We start from the raw sequence: 20,178 nt of genomic DNA on the forward strand, positions 1-20,178 counted from the left end.
CCAGGCCAACCAGTCTAACACTAACCTCATAATGCTGAGCCCCAAGCAAGGCAGCTGTAATAGTACCATTTATGTAAGTCTTTATATGACTCAGCCTGGGATCGAACCCACGACCTCCCACATCCGAGGCAGACACTCTAACCATTAGGCCACTGGAGCAGTGCTTATAAGTGCAGGGGTGCTTACTGGTATTAGGTCAAATAAGGTATGTTGAACAATGAATCAAGTATTTGTGCTAAATTTAAAAGTCATTGCACCAGGATACTTCCTGTCTTTTTGGTCAAATTCTGTTTAGTTTTTGAGTGGAAAAAATTTATTTGGTTTTTTCTTCAATATTTTTAGTCAAAGGGAATATATTTGATTGGTGGAAATCAGCATAATGTATATACATAACTTCAAAAGCCTCAATGCTAAGATGTTTTGTCATATTTTGTCGTATCCTCTTACGTGGTTTTTGAAAAGTACTTGTTTTAAGTTTCTTGTTTATAGTAACTTGGCAATATTTGATGATGAGTATTTTATATTAATCTGAAGGGCCTATTTGAGAGTATGCTTTGTCAAATTTGGTCAAATTAAATTTAAATTAAATTAACAGTTGAACCATTTTTTTATTTTTAGTAATAGTGGCCATGTTTAATGGCACATCTACACTGTTGTGTAAACATGAAAGATTTAATGTTAGAATGCTTCCTGTCATATTTGTTCAGGTTTTTTTCTGCCTTTTTGAGAAGAAATTACTTCAAGAGTACACGTATTTCTATTTTTAGCCCAAGGCCATAAGGCTCATTGAGCTTACAGTATGGTCCTGTTCCCAGCATGCACTGCCCATAGCATCAAGTGAAACAATAAAAAAGGACAATAACTCTTGCAGTGAATTGGGAGATGTCAAGTTAATGTGGTGCTCTTTTGAATCACCAGTAGGATTCACTTTTTATGAGCAAAGATAATAAATAACATTCAGGAATATTTCTGTCTATTCAAGAATATCATTACTTTAATAAAGGGTTCAGTAAAACATTAGAAAACTATCATGACAAGAAGTAAAAAATGTCTCTATCTGTGCACTGTGCAGGTATACGTGTGTGTAGAAGCAAACATCAAAGACCAGTGACTACATGTATATTACTATTATTACTGGAAATAAAACTGTGTTTGAATGTGTTATCAATGTCACTACAGTTACCCCACCCCCACGAAGATCCAAACTGCACTGACTCAGTCCGTCATCTAAATCCAGATACACTTCTAAATGACATTTTTGTAGTCTTATGTACACTTTTGCATATGTGTGTGTGTGTGTGGTGGGGGGAAAGGGATTCAGACTAATAATTAAATTCTTATGTACACTTTTGCATGTGTGTGTGTGTGTGGTGGGGGGAAAGGGATTCAGACTAATAATTAAATTCTTATGTACACTTTTGCATGCGTGTGTGTGTGGTGGGGGAAAGGGATTCAGACTAATAATTAAATTCTTATGTACACTTTTGCATGTGTGTGTGTGTGGTGGGGGGAAAGGGATTCAGACTAATAATTAAATTCTCATGTACGCTTTTGCATGCGTGTGTGTGTGGTGGGGGAAAGGGATTCAGACTAATAATTAAATTCTTATGTACACTTTTGCATGTGTGTGTGTGTGGTGGGGGGAAAGGGATTCAGACTAATAATTAAATTCTTATGTACATTTTTGCATGTGTGTGTGTGTGTGGTGGGGGAAAGGGATTCAGACTAATAATTAAATTCTTATGTACACTTTTGCATGTGTGTGTGTGTGGTGGGGGGAAAGGGATTCAGACTAATAATTAAATGAATGTGAGTGTTTTTTTCTATGTTGATATTCAAACTCAGTATGACAATGTAACCATGGACTGGTACATATGCAGAGTTTGATCCCTATCCCAATGCCCAAACAAGATAACCCATACATGGTTCCCACCCTTTTCTAAAGATAAATTTCCAGGTCATTTCCAGGGTTTTTCCAGGATGAAATTAATTTTTGAACGGAATTAAAGAGCATTTTAGATTTTAAAACATGCATTTTCTAAATCTAAAGATGTTTCTCTTTCACTCTTCAAAACATCGAAGTCAGAAAAGATGATCATGTACAAAACCACAAAATGTATCACATAAAACAAGTTTGACTATACTCCTATAAACTGGCATGTAAATTCATTTCAATGTACAGAACAAACATTCTAACTTGATTTTGCTGACCTGCATCATGTTGCTAAGTGGGAACAACATAATGAACATAAATTAGTTTTGTTTCCTTTCAAACCTTTAATTCTGAAGAATTCTATAGCAATATATATATATATATATATATATATATATATATATATATATATATATATATATATATGCATCTCGTAGAAAGTAAACATTTCCTGTTACAATATATTAAAAAAACACAAACAATAAAAGCAAATAATTAGAATCTTGTCTTGTAGCAAAAAGAGTTTAACCCTGAGTTTATCTGTGCCAATAAAATCCCAAACAAGAGTTTTCAAACAACCTATTCTTCTTAAGACGATCTGGTTAAAAATCCATCATTTAAAAAACATTTTCAAAAGGATTGATTTAAATTTTGACAAAAGACCTTCAAATTTATATACTAAACAAGGACTGGATTTAATGTAAAATCAACTTGTCTTCTTGTAATTTGTTAAACCAGTCCCCAAATCTGTATGGATACAGGGGCTCATATCGTTTTCAATATATAATACAGGGGACAACAGTTTCTCATATTAGCTCTGAGATTCAACAATTTGGACTACAAGTTTGGCTTAAAAAATGAATAGCAGTCCGTTTTCTAATCTGGGTTTCCTCAGAATCTTTTCACCCCATTTTTCATTTTTGGACATCTGGGTGTGGGGTCATTGCAATTGCCTATTGAAAATTTTGAATTTGCTACCACTGTGCGGTAGCAAGATAAGGTAGTCACTTACCAGTAGGCCTATAAAATTTAAATGTATGTTATATCGACACCTGTATGAAATTGATAGGAAAAATTTGTTTTCTCAGAAATGGCAATTATTATGATCATTATGTCTTTAATCTGCTGACAGATGACAGACTAGACAAAACTACAGCATAGATGAAACCTGACCCTGTACTCGCCATTTGCATTACTGGTCACATGACTTTACAAAACTCAAATGATGACATCAGAAGTCCAATAGTCATGGGATATCGACAACAAACTCCTTTTTAATGTTGTTGTACAAAAATTCAATTATATTAAATGAAAGTCTGATACTTTTTGTAAAATTTAGCTATCTGGCCAGTCTGAGCAGAGAGCACATGTCAACGTGGTAGTCACATGATACAACAAAACTCCAGAATTTGTTTTTGGAATACACAAATATGGAAAATGTTGTGTTCTTTCAATTTTGTGTTCTTATTACAACCAGTATACCACTTTCATGTAATATTTTTTAAATAAATTTTTTCTCTACACCATTTGAAAATGTGGGTTGTTAGATTTGTATACTCATGCAACTAGCAAAGCAAATGGTGAGTACCAGGTCACATTTCATCAACACCATAGTTTTATCTTGTCCTTTAGCAGATTAAAGACATAACGATTATAATAGTCACAATTTCTGAGAAAATATGTAATTTTCATATCGATTTTATGGATGTATCACTCGATCTAACAACATTTAAAGTTTGCTAGGCCATCCGGTAAGCGGCTACACTTTGCCACCATCATGTTGGCCTCTTGTGATGCTAGACTAGTTTTCATACCTTCCATATAAGATAAGATACGGATATCGAGCTGACTCTGAAAATAAAAATTAACTAGATGAATCTAATCCACTGAGCGTTTGGATTTACTCAGCATATATGTTTATTGCAAGCACCTAAATAAGCCATACTGCACCCTCCAAATATTCTGGTTAGAACTCAATAAATTTAGCTCACAATCAGTTTAGTTACAACTCAATTACGTGATTGTTTCGGCCATAAAGTGCTGGCGGAAAATTCAGAGGGTTTTTCCTGACTTTCATCAATATTGGCAAAATTCAAGGACTTTTCAAGCTTGGGAAAAAAATTATAATTTCTCCTGACTTTTTCCTGATTTCCCTGTAGCAGAGGAACCCTGCACATACCAACCAAATCTCAAGAAATTTTGTGGAAGTGAAAACAAAAGAATGAACTGAAAGCTTATGCTGCATATTTAAAATGAGTCTGAACTTCAGATGATTTAAAATTGTTCCCTTCAGGATTAATTCAGCCTCGCAATATTTACATTTTGCCTTGTTTATTTTACAAAATGTTACTTAACTCGCCAGGTAAAAAACTAATACTCAAATATCAAAAATTTCAAAATCTGCAAGAAAGTGTTTTATCAGAATGTTTGGTAATTTGTTTCATCTCTACAAAATACTGCTCTGAATGGAACAAATACAAACCAAAAGAGATGTGGCCATTTTATTTACTACATTTATCTTTTATATAAATTTTACATAATTGTAACATCCTTATAATATACATTTCATATTAAACTTGAGGTTTACATTTATTTGAAAGGATCCCCCCCCCCCCCGGTCAATATCTGTGCAATTCATTTTACATTTGGTGGCCCAGGTAAATGAGTGTTCTAAAGTGCTTGCCTTTAACCATCACTGCCATCTCACCTCTCTATGTGGGGGATTTTGAGTCTTGCCAGAATCTTTCCATGAGGTCAGTGGTTCTTCCTGTGGTTTAACCACCGTTCTTCTTCTGCCAGTTAAACTGGCTGGCATATATAATGTGCTGAAAAATGGCACTAAACCCACAACAACAACAACATTTTTCAGACTTTACTTTTAATTGGCACCATATAGATATTGGTGTGTGTGTGTGTGTTTGTGTTTGTGTGTGTGTGTGATTTGGATTTTTAATGTAGCTTTAACATTATTTTTCAGTCATATCACTAAGATGTCTGCAGTGTGGCAGTTTACAGTGATGTCTAGCACCAGGCCGACCAGTCCTAACACTAACCTCTTAACACGGAGCACCAAGCGAGGCATCTATTAGTACCAGTTTTTTAAGTCTTTGGTATGAGTTGGCCAGGGTTATACTCGCACCATCCAGCATCCGAGGTGGATGCTCTAATAACTAGGCCACTGGAGGGATCTAGATACTGTTGTGCTGGGGTGCCATAAAACACTTTGACATACATTCATATACATACATCCAAGAGTTTTTTTTTTCAATTTAATCATTTTTTTATCTGAAAATATTTTGTTAAAAGCAGTTACATTTTTTTAATAGGAACCTGTCCATTTAAAACCCAAATGTACACTCAAAGCATAAAAGAAAATTTCATTTGCAGTATAATGATGTCTATACACGAGTTATTTACACATGAGTATCTTAAAGCCAATAACATATAACATATATAAATTCAGATCTGCATCATTAATCAGGCACCAAAAGGGGTTACCTTCACTTGACTCAAATTAATGCTTAATGGAGGATAGCCAAACCTGACTAGCCTGGGCCCTCTGGACTCTGTGAGGGAAGAAAGCCACCAATGAGAGATCATTCTAGTCCATAGCAATGGCCTCATACAAAGAAATATCTGCAATTTTAAATATGTGAGAAAGAGGAAAATGATTCTGAGGAGAGATATGATCAATAAAGTGAGTGGCAGCTGGCTGGAAAACAGGCAAGACAAGGAAGCCCAACTTACCTAGTGTCTCCATGTTAACAGCCCTTGTTCCTGTTTCGAGTCTTTCTACAGAAAGTCTTTTTACATCTCATGATCAAAGTTTAAATGGTGCCAGTGCTTGTATAGGGGTAAAACAGTTATCCATGACAAATTCTGAAATGTTCCTGACTATTTCCATGCAGTATTTCAGTGCTATTCAGGATTGGGTGTGTTAAGGTTCTGCAAAAGAAAAATCAATTCATTGATCAAACCAGTCTGTCAGTCACTTCTCTCCTCTGATCAAAATATAAATGTATCCAAGGCAATATTGGACTGCCGCAATTGGAAGAGCTCTTACAAAGCACTATAAAAGAATGGACCGGCAATAATAGTACAGAACTTAAACTTGCCGATGTCAATAGAGAACATGGGCAAGTGATAAACTTTTCTGACAGTTTTATGTATGTATTATAAAACTATGTGGTACTTAATATGGTTTTCAATGTCCTTGATAGAAAATTAAGAGATGATAGATACATAAAGAAGTCATTTTCCCAATTTTTTCATGGAAATGCTGTTAAAAAAGAGACCAATATTTTTGTTAATACTAATTGTACAGGGCAAGTAACTAAGGAAATGTCTAATGAATTAAGATACCAGTATCCTTGATGCTCATTTCTCTTATAAAAATGCTTCCATGCCACAGATGGCCATGTGGTCTAAGGTGCTTGCCTTCCATGCCCCAGATGGCTATGTGGTCTAAGGTGCTTGCCTTCCATGACCCATATGGCCATGTGGTCTAAGGTGCTTGCCTTCCATGCCCCAGATGGTCATGTAGTCTAAGGTGCTTGCCTTTACAGATCACACATACATCTTATCTCTGTCGATGTGAGTTCAAGTCTCAGCTCAGCCAATGTGGGTATATAACTTGCCAGCAGCTTCCCATGAGTTGGTGGTTGTCCTTGGGTTCTACCTACACCAGATATACAGGCTGCCATGTACAGCCTATCATGTGCTGAAAACTGGTGTTAAACCACAAAAAAATCCCTCGTATAAAATAGCACAAAAAAGTCTCATCCATCAGACCTTCATTTATTTAACAACACAAGTACTTATGCTATATATGCTAAATCCTACCATATTTTATGTTGGTTACTATAAATGAATTCCCATTTTCTCACCAAGTCAGTGTGTGTGTGTATATATATATATATATATATATATATATATATATATATATATATATATATATATATATATATATACTTTATGGTTGGGTTATGAACAGGGGGTAGAGAGACCTGGGTGCCACTACTAGCATTTTTATGCCAAGAAAGTGTGTGTGCGGTTACAGAGTGGTGATATCAATGGTTTATAAGATATGACCCAGGGCTCAAGGTGTAAGGATAGACACTGGGAGATAACCCTGGAAAATGATGGTTTAAAATAAATTTAACTGTGTATTTATGCAATATTCCTATGATAAGTTTGAAGATAGACACAATTATCATAGCAAATATGCTTTAAATTCTGTTAAAATATATAGAAATTCGTGGGAGACCTTCCACCTAAAGTGGGGTGGGATTAACTTTGATGACAATAAAAAGCAATCCCTACTCCCTAAACATCAAGTGTAGCAAATTCCAATGGGCAGTTTTGGTGTTATATGCTTAATAAAGAAAATGTTAACAATAATTTATGATGGCCTAGTAGTTAGAGCATCTGCCTCAGATGTGGGAGGTCACAGGTTCAAACCCTGGATAAGTCATACCAAAGATTTATCCAGTACATGATCGGTGGTGACCAGTGTAACTGGTGGATGAAGAACATGGTAAAACCCTGGGAAGAATCACCAGCCCACAGGAAACTACTTGCAAACTTTCTAACATACCCACATTGGTGGATTCCAAACTCAAACCCATGCTGGCTGAGGTGAGATTGAGTGATCAGTAAAGGCAAGCACTTTGGACCACTATTGTATTTTTTGCACTGAATCTGACACCATTTTTAATTACAGATCACAAGTTTTGGGATTCTGTGAAGCAACAGATTTAAAAATAATACATATCATTTTGCAATTAAGAAACCAAATCTAACACTAACACAACTGTATATAATGAATTACTGTAATTTCTCACTTACAAGTCAGATCCCATTGCAAAGTGAACAGACACAGTATGCCATTGCAATTTGTTTGGACTAATCAATAAAACAAACAACATAGACCTTAATCAGCCAGCACAGGATGTGAAAGCAGATCAGGGTCCATGCTGTTTGCAGTTGGATCCAATGTTATATGTGACTTCATACAGAAAGTAAATGAAGATCTAATAAGATGAGACATTGAAATAGTCTCATAAATGCAGAAACTGTGACTGCTGAGTTAATAATTTCAAAATACTTTTATTTTAATAGTGTTTGGTGATGTTTAGTTATGACAAGGAACAAATGATCTTTTTGCAGAATGTTTAAGCAAAATTGTAAAGACATATAAAGACAAAAACCTTAATGCCAACAAAGCCAGAATTTACTTTTAAAAGCTATGTGTACATGTGAAGTGACATGAATTTTGAATGTACTGTATTATCATTATCATCATATCAACAAACTTGCCACTGAGAGCAAATGTTGCATAATGCACCAGCAGATCATGGTCTGTGTTCTTGTTCTACTTTTTGCTCCAAACAAACTGCATACACCCAGATCTGCTGGTGCATTATGCTATGGCAGATCTGGATCTGACTTGTAGATGTGAATATATATGGTAAGTTAGATATATAATATTTCTGTTGAAAAAAAATCCCAGTTGATAACATACTGTCTAGCCTGCTCAGAAATAAGAATAATCTTTAAGCCTTCATGTGCACAAAGAAATCAAGGACTGCTCTGGTTGCCAAAGTGGTTAGAGCGTCTGCCTTGGATGCAGGAGGTTGCAGGTTTGAAACCCTGCAGAGTCATATCATAGACTTATAAAAATAGTACGAGCTGCTGCCTCGCTTGGCACTCAACATTAGAAGGTTAGTGTTAGGACTGGTGGGCCTGATGTCATAATAATGTGACTGGGTGGGACATAATGCCACATGTCAGCAGCATGATGCCTCACTGTTTGACATCACTATAAACTGCCACACTGCAGACATGGTAGCAATATGACTGAAAAATTATTTAAGCTAAGTTAACTCCAAAAAATCAAACACAGACACATGCACGCACGTGTGCACACACACACAGAAATTGAAAATGTGGATAAAGTTCTCTCTTGCAAAAGAATGGTAAAATATACTGTTATTGGTTACATAGTTATCCAGGCTCTAAAGGACATAAAATGTACCACTGTGTAAACATGTAATAAACCGTTACTTTTGTTCTGATCATATTTTCCCCCTTAACCCATATTTAAATGGTCTTTAATCTCATTAAAACATTCCCTTGTCAAATTCATAATTACAATTTAAATACAACCACAACATTGTTGCTTATTTTAATGGTTTTCTCCCCTGCCTTGTATAGATTTCTTGTTTCATGTACAACGTGTCAACATTTTGGTATTATACATTATTAGCCTTTATTAAAAATAAAAATAAAATTATTGTTAATATTATTATTATTATTATTATTATTATTATTATCCAATTAGGGAATTCATGGGTAATTGTTTTTATTACTGATCTTGCTATAACACTGCAAGTTGCTGATACTGAAGTAACACAGAACATCATTTTATTTCCTACTATCTTTAACATCTTTAATCATTCCACAGGATATTATCATTCAATGTCCATTGTAAAAACAAAAGGGTAATACAGATATTATCATTCAATGTCCATTGTAAAAACAAAAGGGTAATTACATACAGATAAACTGATTGAAGGATGTATAGACAGATGGATGTTACAAATAAGGATCTATGACAAAACAGTGCAAGCAAAGCCATAAATCAATTTGCCAATCAATACTGTTCTGAATCCTGAACCACTACAACAAGCCTGATCATTCTGTTTACTTCACAATTCTTGTGTCTACTTGGTAACCCTTCTAAATGGTTGGTCTGTAAGCCCTGTAAGTGGGAGTGGGCGTCAATTCATTTGTTCAATAACAACCCAATGCTTTGTCTCACTCATATGTCTGAGTTGCTGCTTCCTTCATGTAACAGATCTAAACTGAAAGTCTCAACTGATGACATCCATTTTTTTGCAAATAAGTAGAACTGCATTGTGAAGTCCAGCCATCAAGCAATACATCTTAAAATATTGCCCATGGAAAAATTATCATACCCAGCCTTTTCTTTTGTTTGTCCTTCCTCTCCAAATATGCAGCCATCCATTACCATTATCTAATTAGTGTAACAGGAAAGGATGTAGACAAATCTTAAACCTCAAGAAGTTTCAAACTGCCACTCCTCTTAGATGATACTGGACAATAATGTTATTCTTATAATATATATTTATCTGATAAGTCCATGCTAGGTAATAAAACCACCCACCACAGTAATTTAACAAACTTTCAGCAAATATTTACAAGGATATGTCCACTCCTGACTTTGCTGACCAACATATGAGAGTACCTGTAGTACCCTGGCCTGACCATGGGAAACTATCACCATCTTCTATTTGATTAGACAAAAGACAAATTCATCCCAACTTCCGTACATACTAGCTTATAAGTCAAGCCAAACTGCAAACAACAAAGATCAAGATCTGCCATAGTATAATGCTCCTGCTGATCTGGGTCTATGTTGTTTGTTCTCCTGATTGGTCCTAACAAACTGCACAGATATAGATCAGCCAGCAGACATTGAAATAGGCAGATCAGGGTCTGTGCAGTTTGTGGTTGGTCTCTTGTTATGCAAGTATATATAAGGTAAACCAGCAGTTGTCAGGAACTTAAGTAATCAAGTGAAGCACACAAACCTCCAGTTTAAAAGCTCTGGGTCAGCTAGGCTGGTGATTAACACATTAACCCCAAGCGACGACTTAACTGGGCAGGAGGTAGTAGGCTACTGCCAAGCTCTGTAGCATCATGGTCATGTATGATACATTAAAGTGGGTGGTATTATAGAAAGGTAGACAGATGTAGCTCTACAATGATACCAAATAATCAGGAATATCTAGTTGCACTATAAAAGACAGATTTAAAAAACTCATTTTTTGGACCCGACTTTTTTCTACCCAAAATTTGCCCGTGGTCGGAATCCGATTTTGTGTCTGGATTTTATACTTTTTGGTCTCAGATCTAAGGCAAACTGGAATGAACTGCAAACAGACATATGAGCCTTTGCAAAAAGTAGGATAAGATGGGCATTTGGAAAAAAGAGTGGTCTCGATACAAAAATAATGGCTCCATTTAGCAAAAAAAAAAAAAAAAAAAGAAAACTTCTACCCTTCTGCTCATGCGCAAGTCAAATAGCCAATGAAAAATGATGTTTCTAACACAACCAGGCAGTATGTTATTGAAAGATCACTGGGGATTTGGTGTTTTCGGATCTATTCAGAAACACCTTTCAAAATGTGTTTCCTACTCGATTTTCAGGTGAAAATGACAAAAACCTCCAGAGGTTAATGTGTCATGAAATCGCACATAAAGCAACTCAACCTCTGCAGTTTTACAGGTTAAGAGATTTGCAGAGGAGTTAATTTTTATTCAGCTTTGATTACAGATGTGCTGTAAATTAAAACAATACAAAAGACCCTTGAAGAGACTAACACTCTACTGACCAAAAGTAATTTCCAGGAATCCATGACTGTTTCATCTTTTTTCTTATGCTTGAGTGGAATCTTTACAACAAATTTGTAAGTGAAGTACAACATTTTTTATCATGGCTTTTGAGAGAGCTACAGATATAAGGTCAATGAAGTTGTGTCAGACAACGTCAATATATACTGACCACACTCTTAACTGGCTTAAACATATAAATAATATATTCTGGAAAAGAAGTTACTTAAGTGTATCATACAAGGTATTTTACACACTTGACTGAAAAACTGGGTTAAACTGTAAAAATCCATCCATACCTGCTTCTATTACCTTGTTCATAAGCCAGTACAGCTAAACACAGAAGACTTTTGACATTAAAATCAATCCGAGTGTTGACAAATCAGGTTACTCAATGGAATACAACTAAATACAAAATATGACTAAAATTGTATAAGTACATGCCACTGTGTTCCTAAGAATTAGGAAGAACAAAAAAGGCAAGCAATGACCTTTGGCTTTATCATAACATCAGTTTGCTCTATTTTCAAGACTCCCTCACAAAAGTGCAGATATATTAGAGGTCAAATATGTGCCATTTGGTTCAGAACCAGAAATATTGCAAGTGTTTTAGTGGAATTCCCATATCAATGAAACCATTCATGCAAGAGAATATGATTTCAAACATGGCTACAATGCCATGTTGGAGGTCAGATGTGCACAATTTTCATTCTGAACTAGCAATGTCATGCTTTAGTGAAAAACCCATGCTGATACAACCATCCAAACAGTAGAAGTGACCAAATTAAATTACAGGTTGATTGTCTGGGTGCCATTTCAAAGCTTGTATCAGCATTATTTTAATACTGAAAAAACTGTTGCAAGAAAGAAATAGGTTTGAGCTGCCATTTTGGAGGTTGTACATATCAGCATTATTGTAGTACTGAAACAACTATATTTTGCAACAAAGAAGTAGGTTTCTTTTTTCTTTAAAATGTCAGTGAGGTCAACCATTCTAAAAATGTACCTGTTAAAAGATTTGTCAAATTTTAGATTGGTATCATTTTCACTTAAGACCCAACAAAACAGTGAGAATATGACAATATGACCCTTCCATAAAGAGGATTAGTCGTAACAAGATTTTCAAGATGGCCATTAAAGTCATCGTGTTAGAAGTCTGATTGGCATAAGTTATTTAGAAACAACTAGATATCATAAAAATTAATTTAGTCAAAACTCTATGCCTTCATGACCATGTTCAAAAGAAACAGCCATAACATGATTTTTAAGATGGCTACCATGGCAGCTGTATTGACACCATTTTCATTTACAACCAAGTAGATATCACAAGAAGTCTTTAGTTGAAACTACTATGACTATCCATTCAGAAGATGAAGCAGGAAGAATTTCAATAACAGGGCCACTATTGCAACTATACTGCATGTCAGATCAGTACCATTTTCATTTAGGACTAGATACCATTTGATTAAAAAATCCATCTTGATATGGCCATTTGTTTAGGAGAAGTAATGTTAATACCATTTGATGGACATATTGGATGTCAAATATTTTAACCTAAGATATCCTCTTTGTTAGCTATCAAATAATGAGTATTTAGAGCCAATTACAAGCTAAGAGATTTCTCATTAGTACACCATTACAAATATTGGGTGGTACAGCTGAATACCAATATGCAGAATGTTTCACGGCACAGAGTCCTTGCCCACCCACCCCCATGTTCCCCAAAGTTTCAATTCTCATTTGATTAAAATCAATTATCTGGATTATCAATTTTACAGATGAAATCATTTTTTCACAATGGGTCCTGACAATTTCTGCATTTAAAGGCACATTTCTCTGACAAGCCCACTGGTGTATGGAACTATTTCCACATCAAATGGCACACTCAGCTGCATTATTAATGTTTCCATTTAGCCCAGTCCATACAGTAATTCAGTTTAACTCGTTAGCCAACAGAAGCCAAAATGGTATTGATTTTGTACCAATATATTTTGTTCATTTCTCTGTGAAAGCCCTCTCAGTACTATAATTCTGACTGAAATACATGATTTTTGTTTGGTGTTTTCCAAAAGACATCTTGACGGCAAGATGCACTTAAATCAAATGCATGACAAGATGCAAGGAGAAATAATCAACTTATTGAAAGTTGCTACGGGACTTCTTTCATAAAATGAAACGCAATCCACATGCATGTTTGAGAGGGAATTTATGACTGCTGGTCAAGATGTCAGTTTTGGAGTTGTCTCCCTCTGACTGTAATGCCAATAATTTCTAGCTCTTATGAACTAAAAAGCAACTTTTCAACTGAACAACTTCATAAATTATCTCATTCAAGCATACAACATTACACATGGAAATATTTAAAATTAAATCAAAGTCAATAATAACAACAAAATAAAATGTTAATATCGCCAATGTATACTGATTTGTCCTCAACAAATAAACAATTACTCTGTACACTGGTAGATGTATTTTTTTTGCTATGGAGAAATTTTAGTGACTCGGCAGTTGAACAGTGAGAATGTGAAAATAAACCCCATCAAAATATAAAATATAACCAGTATATATGATAACATTTCTAGATATGCAATTAGTAAAATATAATAAAACAATTTAAAATCTTTCTGGTATAGCTTATCTGTGTGTGTGTAAGTTGGACTTTTAGCATAGCTTTAACAAGTTTTCAGTCATATCATTGCAATCTCTGCAGTGTGGCAGTTTATAGTGATGTCTAGCACTGAGGCATCATACTGCAGACATGTAGCACGATGTCCCATCTACTCACATTATCCTGACATCAGGCCGACCAGTCCTAATCTCTTAACGCTGAGTGCCTAACAAAGGAGCTGCTAGTACAATTTTTATAAGTGTCAGCTATAACTCAGCTGGGGTTTGAACATATGACCTCCCACATCTGAGACGGACACTCTAACCACTAGGCCACCAGAGCAGCTTATAACTTATCAAAATATATATTTGGCAAAATACAACTAGACAAAAGATACAGCCCACATTTTTGGACAAAACTGCTAAATATTACACAAATACAAAAAATTGCTGATATATTTTTTATAAACCATCTGATAGCTCCATTTTCTTTTCATCAAATTATCTCATTTGCTTTATGATTATTGAACTGAATTCAGATGTGATAAAGATATTCCTGTCCCATTATAATCATTTAGATTCCTCCTATTGCTAGCCTGAAATCCAAGGTTGTAATGATTCATTCAGATTTTCAAATCTTTTAGCTCTGTTAACTCTAAAGTTCAGTCCAAGATCAAATGACTAAAAATGTGATCAGCCAATTACATTACATGTGGTAAATCAACAAATAATAATTACTATTTACTCACATTTGCTAAATGTATTGCAAATACATTCTTTAAAATTATTTGCTTTAGATGCAAATGAAATGACCGCAAGGCTAGACATAAATTTTCTGGTGGAAGCTGTCAAGAGAGCAACTCTGTCAACCCAACCCAAAATGCTCCCACAGCAGTAGTCATGAGGGCATCTACCACGAAGTCAAACCAAACCAAAATTTTCCGGTAGAAGTTGTCATGTGGGCATCTACCATGCGGTCAACCAAAACAAAATGCTTCCACAGCAATTGTCATGAGGGCATCTACCACAAAGTCAACCCAAATCAAAATTTTCAGGTAGAAGTTGTCATGATGGCATCTACCATGCAGTCAACCCAAACCAAAATACTCCCACAGCAGTTGTCATGAGGGCATCTACCATGAAGTCAACCCAATTGTGGGCATCTAACATGCAGTCAACCCAACCCAAAATGCTCCCACAGCAGTAGTCATGAGGGCATCTACCACGAAGTCAACCCAAACCAGAATTTTCTGGTAGAAGTTGTCATGTGGGCATCTACCATGCAGTCAACCCAAACCAAAATACTCCCACAGCAGTAGTCATGAGGGCATCTACCACGAAGTCAACCCAATGTGGGCATCTAACATGCAGTCAACCCAACCCAAAATGCTCCCACAGCAGTAGTCATGAGGGCATCTACCATGCGGTCAACCAAAACAAAATGCTTCCACAGCAATTGTCATGAGGGCATCTACCACAAAGTCAACCCAAATCAAAATTTTCTGGTAGAAGTTGTCATGTGGGCATCTACCATGCGGTCAACCAAAACAAAATGCTTCCACAGCAGTAGTCATGAGGGCATCTACCACGAAGTCAACCCAAATCAAAATTTTCTGGTAGAAGTTGTCATGATGGCATCTACCATGCAGTCAACCCAAACCAAAATACTCCCACAGCAGTTGTCATGAGGGCATCTACCACGAAGTCAACCCAATGTGGGCATCTAACATGCAGTCAACCCAACCCAAAATGCTCCCACAGCAGTAGTCATGAGGGCATCTACCACGAAGTCAACCCAAACCAAAATTTTCTGGTAGAAGTTGTCATGTGGACATCTACCATGCGGTCAACCAAAACAAAATGCTTCCACAGCAATTGTCATGAGGGCATCTACCATAAAGTCAACCCAAATCAAAATTTTCTGGTAGAAGTTGTCATGTGGGCATCTACCATGCAGCCAACCCAACCCAAAATGCTCCCACAGCAGTAGTCATGAGGGCATCTACCACGAAGTCAACCCAAACCAAAATTTTCTGGTAGAAGTTGTCATGTGGACATCTACCATGCGGTCAACCAAAACAAAATGCTTCCACAGCAATTGTCATGAGGGCATCTACCACAAAGTCAACCCAAATCAAAATTTTCTGGTAGAAGTTGTCATGTGGGCATCTACCAAGCAGTCAACCCAAACCAAAATGTTCTGCAAGAAGTTGTCTTGAAGAAATAAAGCTCTGAATGTCTCAATTAGTGATTAATATGAAAAATTACAAAGATAAACAGAAGGTATGTGATCTGTGAGACAATGTTAAATTTATGGCACCAACAGATGAACCAAGAATATCAATACATGTGTAAAATCTGGCCTTTGCCAAGTCATAAATTTAAAAACTTACTTTGTACCCAAGTTCACAAAAGGAACAAGATTTGTCTTTTGTAAAACTCGTATGCATCAACACACATCTGAAAGTCAAAGCCACCAAAACGTTTAAAATATAAAAAATGTTGGAACAATTACCATAATGGCATGAAAATGATATCTGGTTATCTACATATGCATACACACAGTCAAAATTCATTTTTCTCACTTAAGTGATTTTTGCTTAATCATGATAACATTTTTGTAAAAAAAATAAAAATTTCAGAAGGTTCATTTTTTTAAGTTACGAACTGAGAAATTTTTATAATAACATTAAAAATAAATTAGGTTATCTTTATATGAATACAATGATACAAAATTTCATTTGTCTCGGTTGAGTGGGAGGATGAAAAATCAATGGTACTGAAACAAAAGACCATGTTAGCACATAACTGATCTGACTAATCTATTGTGTGTGTGTGTGTGTATGGTAATTTGGATTTTTAACATAGCTTAAACAATTTTTCTGTCATATCGCTATGATGTCGACAGTGTGGCAGTTTATAGTGCACTGGGGTATCATGCCGCAGACATGTAGCATGATGTCCCACCCTGAGTCACATTATCCTGACACCAGGCCAACCAGCCCTAACACTAACCTCTTAATGCTGAGCGCCAAGCGAGGCAGCTGTTAGTACCATTTTTGTAAGTCTTTGGTATGACTTGGCTGGGGTTCGAACCCACGACCTCCCGCATCTGAGGCGGACACTCTGACCACTAGGCCACACTAATCTATTGAACATTATCAATAACAGACCTGAAGCGCTGGAACAGAAAACTAGTGTTGCATGTCTTTGTCCGCAATGACAAATCATAAGATACAAGTCCTGAGACTCCATCTGCTTGACCAAACATCTGCCTGATTTAAACTGCATCATATCACATTACTGGACTCCACTGTATTCAAACCAAAGATCTGATGTTGAAATCCAAAGTTGGTAATATTGTACTCCCTTGGTCCCAATGTTCACTTAAGATGGTAACATTGTATTCCCTTGGTCCCAATATTCACATAAGATGGTAACATTGTACTCCCTTGGTCCCAATATTCACATAAGATGGTAACATTGTACTCCCTCCCAACATTCACATAAGATGGTAACATTGTACTCCCTTGGTCCCAATGTTCACATAAGATGGTAACATTGTACTCCCTTGGTCCCAATGTTCTCATAATCTGGATAAATACTGTATTATCCATAACAATGACCGGTTTATCTGACCCAAGATTTCTGGTAAACCCAGACATTGAACCCCAACAAGTGTCAACTAGATCCACATTATTGATTTTGGGATAATTACCAAGGGCTCTGATTTAAAAAAATCTACAATGTTGATTTGTCTGAATAAGGACCAACCAGTTACCTAAATATCAAGTGATGTTAAAATCTTATTCTCATTTCTCAATTATCTTTATGTATGTACTGTGTGCAATGATTTATCAGAAGCTGAAAAGTGGCACCTGAATTTTGAGTTCTCCTAAACGATCTGTTAGCTAGCAAAATAACATTTTAATAAATAAAAAGCACAGTTCTTTGAATCTCTTATAAAATTCTGTAATACAGATAAAGATCATGGATCAATACTATCTCATGGATCAGTACTATTTCATGGATCAATACTATTTCATGGATCAGTACTATTACATGGATCAATACTATTTCATGGATCAATACTAATTCATGGATCAATACTATTTCAATGATCAATACTATTTCATGGATCAATATTATTTCAAAGTTCTGCATCTAGTATCCAGAGACACTTCCTTGGTACAGTAGAATCTGTTTAAGAACAACTTAGTTATGATTCTATGGTCATAAACTAAGTAACAGAAAGAAGCAAAACCAAAATGTTTTGAAAAACTATGAACTTGAAAAACAAATAATTTATTTATCAAAGCTATAAATGAAAATGTGAGAGGAACTTACAGTATTATTAAGTGAATCCAAAAAAAATCTGAAAAAGTTCTCTTAAAGTCCAAACAAATTAAAAAGTTCCATAAAAATTTAAGAACTGGAAGTATACATGTCTGCCAAAAATTGAGATGTCAAAATGGCATTGTCCAGAACTACTTTTAATAATTCACAATAGTTCTGTTGGCATCATATTAATGATTAACATTTCCCTCCAAAAGTTATTGTATAAATATTCATTATCATTATGACAAGAGACATGGGTGTATGTGGTAGTTATAGTTTAAAGGATTTTAAGCGGTCAGATATAGTAATGTTAGAAACAAATTTTACATTTTAAGTTCACACATCTGATACTGATAAAGAATCTGACCCATAGGATTTGGGGTCTGCATTTGTCATCACTGTAAAAACAAGAATTTATGCTGCTAATGAACCTTGACTTTGTCTCTATTCTATAGTTTTGATAAACTATGGCCATATTGGTTTAAAACTACTAAACTGCTCTGTGTAAAGGGCAGTTGTCCTAATCCCTAGCTTGGGTGAACATTAAAAATTGGTTGGGAATCTACTTTGTGTTGGATGCTATCGTCTGCAATTTTTGTAGCCATTAACAAGTTCCAAAATAATATTACATGAAAAGTCCAATGAGCACATTATATTTCCAATGAACAAACTAAACAAATGTTTTTCCTATCAAATAATATCTAAGTACAACATAAAATATGTCTGCAGACTTTATGTTAAACCAAAAACAAAAGAAAAAAGAATGACTCCAAAATGAGAATGAATGTGATTTCTCAAACCTCTCCTTAACTACAATTTCATCAGTCTATTACAACTATATGTCACAATAGACCCTATGTGACAGATCTTACTACTCAATCTATTATTTCAAATATCTGTTCATATGACCTAACTCATCCAATAGGAATTAACTTAATTCTTCTAAGATAAAACCTGACAAATCTGTCCAATGGGAAAAAGGCAGAATCTCGTAAACATATTTACAAATAATTTTTTTATTAGTAGCTTTAAACACATACATAAGCATCTATTTATAGATCTTAAGCAATTTTGCATTGGTAACATCTTAAAATAGACCCTATGCATAAATACCAAATCCAACTATACATAATCACTACAATTTACAATCAGGGGCCCCGAGTGGCCAAGTGGTCTAAAGCGCTCCCTGTTATGGACCACTGCCATCTCACCTCTGTCTGCATGGGTTCGAGTCTAGGATTTGGCCAATGTGGGTATGTGAGAAAGCTTGCCAGTAGCTTCTCGTGGGTCGGTGGTTCTTCCCAGGGTTTTCCTGGGTTCTTCCTCCACCATTAATACTGGCCGCCATACATAGCCTATCGTGTGCTGAAAAATGGCATTAAACCCCACAACAACAACAACAACAATTTACAATCATGAATGAAAATTAAAAAAATTAGACAAAATCATGTACCAGGAGTAACCTCCCCCAAAAGCTGGAGATATACACAACACTTAACAATCAACTAGTGTTTCTCACGCCATTTTTATTCAATAGTATCTCCTTAATATATGTACAGGTAAGAATCAGGCATTTAACTGCAAATTTAAAAGAATGACACTATTACATCAAACAAAGGCTGAAGAAAATGTCCTGACTGTGTCTAACTGACAAAACAATTAGAAGTTGGATCATTGTTTTTTAATAGTACTTTCAGAAGGACTAGATTGGCAATATCAGGCCACAGAAATGAATGTATAATGCCTTTTCTACCGAGAAAGACAACGGTATTGAACTGGATTGCTATTGGATTGGTTTTGGATGCTCAATTGAGTTAATATCTTTGCAAGCAATATACAATCACATGATGTTCTCTGTGTTACGAGTCTATGCTCTTAAAATA

At 35.5% G+C, this 20,178-nt stretch overlaps 1 protein-coding gene across 1 annotated transcript in view; it reads right to left on the bottom strand.

Annotated features, from left to right (window-relative positions):
* Nucleotides 1-5,655: 5,655 nt before the first annotated feature.
* The window catches only part of LOC149805160 (uncharacterized), a 36,345-nt gene continuing 21,822 nt past the window's right edge, over nucleotides 5,656-20,178 (bottom strand). Inside the window, exon 3 of the mRNA XM_089947903.1 lies at nucleotides 5,656-5,878. The gene's annotated coding sequence lies outside the window, so the exon portion shown is untranslated. The remainder of the gene's footprint in view (nucleotides 5,879-20,178) is intronic.

Source organism: Sinohyriopsis cumingii, chromosome 2 (assembly GCF_028554795.1).
Source record: "Sinohyriopsis cumingii isolate HCF-2022 chromosome 2, ASM2855479v2, whole genome shotgun sequence".
NCBI lineage: Eukaryota > Metazoa > Mollusca > Bivalvia > Unionida > Unionidae > Sinohyriopsis > Sinohyriopsis cumingii.